We start from the raw sequence: 6,029 nt of genomic DNA on the forward strand, positions 1-6,029 counted from the left end.
ACTCAGGAGCGTCAGCAGCAGGAGCAGTACGAGAGTAGGACGGTGTAACAAGTTGGGTATTCTCTCCATTGCTGTTAAGTTGGCTCTCGTGCTGTAATCGCGCATGCAGCCGATCAATTCACTGAGCTTCTGAGGTGCGTGCAGCGTGAGTGAGCAGCTGGGAGGTGGACCTGGAAGTGGTTAGAGTCTTGAACTCAGGGGAGGAAGAGGAAGGTGTGTTTTCCCTCGGACTGGGAGGAGTTGAGTTGAGTTGAGTCGATGAGATTTGGGATCTGATCTGGAACGGAACGGGTGGAGCCTAATTGCTGGTGGCAGTTAGATATAGGTGGTTAAGTGTGGCATATTTTATTTATTACTGGATGCGACACACTCACCCTGTTCTCTTGGTTTCAGCCAGGCTTATTCAACTAGTCAACAATATTTTCCTCTCAAAAAACCAGTACCAGCTAGCCCAAATCAGCCTGCACACCCACCAGCGAATGGAGCGTCTGTCATATGCTACGCAGGTTGTGAGGTTCAATTCACATGTACTTCAGCCCGAGCCAAAGCTCTTGCCATGTGCAACCGCCGTCCTATACTCCTATATGTTTACATTAGGTACTCAAACACATGTCTAGAGAAGTAAATTAACCTCTGGTCAAAATATTCAACCGAGTTATTTTATAGATGAAGTTCTCCAAGTTTTAGTGGTACCTCTATTCTTTCATCAACAACCTCCACAACTTGGTGTAAAACATACAAACTCTCATCTTGTTGGGGGAAGCCCCCGGTGTAGGGGACCCTCTCTTGGATCCAACCCGTCCAAAGTCGCGGTAGGAGAAAAGTGTTGCCCTTCGTCCGGCGACCGTGCTTCCGCCAGCTGACGGGCGCAGGTGTTCGCAAGATTTCGCTAATGGACTTGTAGGTCTTAGGGTTCACGAGCATAGTAAGAGCTATGAAGAACATTAGGAGGGTGGTGATACGATAAGAGCACCCATCCTCGCGTTCATTTACCGCCGCGGGCGCATGCGTTTTCGCCACGACATGTACTCACATGTTGTTTCGTCGTGTTTTGCATTCATCTTAAGTTGTGTTCGCTGGGCTCATCCCATCGGGCAGGTGGGAGGCGAATGTCGGATGGTCCGGCGATGGAAGTTGGCGAGATGCAGGGCGGCGAGGTGATTTTTTTTAATTTTAACATTTTTTGAAAACTAATTTTAAATCTAACACGGTCGGGTTTTTTTAAACTAACACTTTTGGTCGCGCCTATTGCCCTGGCGCGGCAAAATGCCTGTGTCGCGCCATGCATGGTGGCGTGGCAGAGGGCTGACATGGTGGCGACCAGAATTGCTGACCGCTGACGGGGCAGGGCCTACCGCGCCACCGATCTTGGCGCAGCAGTGCCGCGCCACAGCGCATGGCACGGCGGTACCTGGATGGTTTACCGCCTCCACCGTGCCTTGTGCTTGGAACTGTGCCACTCGCCGCGGCCACACGCCCATCCACCTATTGCGGCCACTACCGAGGCCTGTGCCGCCAATGAACTTCGCACCGGCGACCACCCCGTCACTCCATGGCATCGAACTCTACGCCGGCATCGAGCTCCGTGTTGACGAGCCTTTTGCAACCGGGTGTTTCACGTGTTTCAGATGTATGTTTCATGTGTTTTCCCTTTCAACGGCCGCCCATATTAACCACCGTAACGACTGGTCTTCAGTTCCCCCTTACACGCCTCTCACATTAATTATAGGTGAATCAATCGATCACAAGCACTCGTGGACTCGTAGTGTTGCCCCTTAACAACTCATAGGATATATACGTACGCACTCATCGTGGAAGTTCATCAGATGCTTTCGACTTCTGGCCTCCTCCTCCCTGTCTATCTTTTTAGCTCCATAGAATAGATAGAAATGCAACTATAAAGTTGTGATCCTCAATTGTTATTCGGTGTTCATCTGTTGTGTAGTATCTTGGGACGCCAGGAAAGCTAATTATGACGGTAGTGCTGCCGCGACGTATAGAAACGAATATGAAGCAAATAAATGAAGTTCGTGCGCAAGTTGACCACATAACATTTTCATTGTTTGACATAAGTTTGACATAACATAACCAAATAACCCCGCAAGTTTCAGATGCCAATATTCATTTGACCTAACAAACTAAGACCCAGGAGTGTAAGGATCCCTCAGACGCCTCTATCTCTTCGGATTTGTTGGCAACACATTGGTAGTGTAGCCAACGTCGGTACGGTCGTGTCGACGGTGCATACGGCTCGTACCCTGCAAGTATATGATACGCACGATTACTTATAATTCTTTATGATCGTTAGTTCATGGAGCATACATATTTAAAGAAACTATCTTTGTTAGTACCTATGAGGCTCCTTGGGTACCAAGCGGGGCACCACCTAGCTGAGACATGACAATCTCGTCCTACGCCCAATCGTCCCACTGGTCTTGCTGTCTGCGGAAGCCCAGGGGGTCATCGTCCTCGTCATCCTCGGTTGCAGGGCCCTTCCCAGCTAAAAGGTCCTAATGGATAGAGGGGGGTGAATAGCCTATTAAAAGTTTCTACAACAACACTTAACAAACTGGTTAGACAATTATGAGGCGAAGCAAGTGTTGCGCTAGCCTACTAAAAAGCAAGCCACCTACCACAATTCTAGTTTATATAGTTTCTATCCACACAATAGCTATGACACTACACTAAGTTAGTGTGCTCTTAAAAGCTAACTAAAGAGCCACACTAACCAAACTAATAAGCTCTCACAACTAGCTACACTAAAGAGCTTGACAACTAGTTTGCGGTAAAGTAATGAGAGTGAGCAATTTATTTATACCGCCGTGTCGAGGAAGGAGCCAATCAATCACAAGAATAAATACCAATGAAGACCAATCACCTCGAAATCAAATGATGAACACAATGATTTTTATCGAGGTTCACTTGCTTGCCGGCAAGCTACTCCTCGTTGTGGCGATTCACTCACTTGGAGGTTCACGAGCTAATTGGCATCACACGCCAAACCCTCAATAGGGTGTCGCACAACCAACACAAGATGAGGATCACACAAGCCATGAGCAATTCACTAGAGTACCTTTTGGCTCTCCACCGAGAAAAGGTCAAGAACCCCTCACAATCATCACGATCGGAGCCGGAGACAATCACCACCCTTCGCTCGACGATCCTCACTGCTCCAAGCCACCTAGGTGGCGGCAACCACCAAGAGTAACAAGCGAATCCTATAGCAAAACACGAACACCAAGTGCCTATAGATGCAAACACTCAAGCAATGCACTTGGATTCTCTCCCAATCTCACAAAGATGATGAATTAATGATGAAGATGAGTGGTAGGGCTTTGGCTAAGCTCACAAGGTTGCTATGTCAATGCAAATGGCCAAGAGCATGAGCTTGAGCCGGCCATGGGGCTTAAATAGAAGCCCCCACAAAATAGAGCCGTTGTACCCCTTCACAGGGCACAACACGGGGTTACCAGACACTCCAGTCATATCGACCGGACGCTGGACCTCAGCGTTCGGTCACGTGATGCGTGCCATGTGTCCCTTCTCTTCAAATGTTGATCGCCCGATCTCAACGGTCAACTGATGACCGAACGCTGTAGCTCAAAGTGACCGGACGCTAAACCCCAGTGTCTGGTCGTTTCCAGTAAGCATCCAGAGACGACTTTTCAGGACCGGACGCGTCCGGTCATGCTCGACCAGACACACCCAGCGTCCGGTCACTCGATGACTCCTCTATGCGCGACCATGTCAGTGTGACCAGACGCAGCCAGCTAGCGTACGGTCATTTCAACGCCAGCGTCCGATCGATGGCCGATGCTGCGCTTTTTCTGCTGCTACTGACCGGACGCGCCGGTCCTTCAGAGACCAGCGTCCAGTCACTTGCAGTGACCTCCATCTTTTTTGTCTAGGGCGCCGGTGAAGTTTCTAACCCTTGCTCAAATGTGCCAACCACCAAGTGTATCACCTTGTACACATATGTTAGTATATTTTCACAAATATTTTCAAGGGTGTTAGCACTCCACTAGATCCTAAATGCATATGCAATGAGTTAGAGCATCTAGTGGCACTTTGATAACCGCATTTTGATACGAGTTTCATCCCTCTTAATAGTATGGCTATCAAACCTAAATATGATCACACTTTCTAAGTGTCTTGATCATTAAAACAAAATAGCTTCTACTATTTATACCTTTACCTTAAGCCTTTTGTTTTTCTCTTTTTTCTTTTTAAGTCCGAGCACTTGATCATCACCATGGCATCACCATCATCATGTCATGATCTTCATTTGCTTCACCACTTAAAATGTGCTACCTATGTTATGATCACTTGATAAACTAGGTTAGCACTTAGGGTTTCATCAATTCACCAAAACCAAACTAGAGCTTTCACCAGCGCTATGATGTGGTGGTGTACGCACCGCAGAAGTGGCACATGTCATCTGCTAAGAAGAGCTAGCTAGTGTCCTCAAAGAGGCTAAAGACGTGCCACCCAACCATGTTGGGAGTGGCGGTTCCTCATAAGGAGTGTCCATGTAGCTCAGCTTCTGAGCTAGCTTCCTACAACTCTTCTTCACCTTATACATAAATAGATGTTAAAGTTAGTGCATTTCCCAAACACATATACACTGAACAAATATTTTTGGAACGAACAAGTTTATGTTTACCTCCAAAAAAGCCGCGTGAATGCCTGGCCCCAGCCCTCTAGACTTGTGAAGTCAAAACGCTGCTTTGTTGGACAGCCTTGACAATTGTGTCGCCTGGGTACAGAAACGTGGTTGGACAGTTTTAATACACATACTTAATACCAAAAGGATAACAAATTGTACCATTCAAGTATCTTACCATGTATCTTTAAAGCGGAGCTCTCTATAGCTGTGTGTCCTCCCTAGTGGTAACGTCGTACACATCTTCGATGACATCTTCCTCTGAGTCCTCGGTAATCACCTCCTCAATGTATGGGGGCTTGATATGTGTCCTCGTAGACCTATGAAGCCACCATAGGTACTCGTCAAAGGTGTGCTGGTCGTATGGAGGACCCATATGGACCGGATGTCGTACCCTGTTCTGCCATAAATGGATGTACGCGCTGTGTGTCACGCGCCAATCCTTGGTCTTGTACCTCTTCCTGCGGTCATACCTGCAACAAATGATGTTTGTTGTGCCACTGAAAGGTCTAGTTTGGTTTTGGTGAATTGATGAAACTCTAAGTGCTAACCTAGTTTATCAAGTGATCATGAGATAGGTAGCACACTTCAAGTGGAGAAGCCAATGAAAATCATAACATGACAATGGTGATGACATGGCGATGATCAAGGGCTTAAACTTGAAAAGAAGAAAGAGAAAAACAAAATGCTCAAGGCAAAGGTATAATCCATAGGAGCTATTTTGTTTTGGTGATCAAGACACTTAGAGAGTGTGATCACATTTAGGTTTGATAGCCTTACTATTAAGAGGGGTGAAACTCGTATCGGAGTGCAGTTATTAAAGTGCCACTAGATGCTCTAACTCATTGCATATGCATTTAGGATCTAGTGGAGTGCTAACATCCTTGAAAACATTTGTGAAAATATGCTAACACATGTGCACAAGGTGATACACTTGATGGTTAGCACACTTGAGCAAGGGTGAAGAGAACAGAGGAGATGCCAGCGTCGGTCAAGTGATCGGACGCAGGATCCAAATGCACCGGACGCTAACTGCCTGCATCCGATCACACTGACTTGGCGGTACAGTGGCTAGGGTTTACCACCGGACGCTGGGCTGTGTCCGGTCGAGGTGGACCGGACGCGTCCGGTCGAGGAAAACTGGTTTTAGACCCTTACTGTACTCGACCGGACGCTGAGGCTCCAGCGTCCAGTCAGTTTTGTCAGAGCGTCTGGTCAGCTTTGTAGCCATTGAAATCTGACGAACAGCGTTTGAAGCCAGTGACACATGGCGTCCATCAGTGGACCGGATGCTGAGTCCAGGGTCCGGTTAGTTGAACCGGTGTGTCCGGTCAGAGCGTAGTGTGCCTAGTGAAGGGGTACAACG

This window comes from Miscanthus floridulus, chromosome 12 (assembly GCF_019320115.1).
Source record: "Miscanthus floridulus cultivar M001 chromosome 12, ASM1932011v1, whole genome shotgun sequence".
Classification (NCBI taxonomy): domain Eukaryota; kingdom Viridiplantae; phylum Streptophyta; class Magnoliopsida; order Poales; family Poaceae; genus Miscanthus; species Miscanthus floridulus.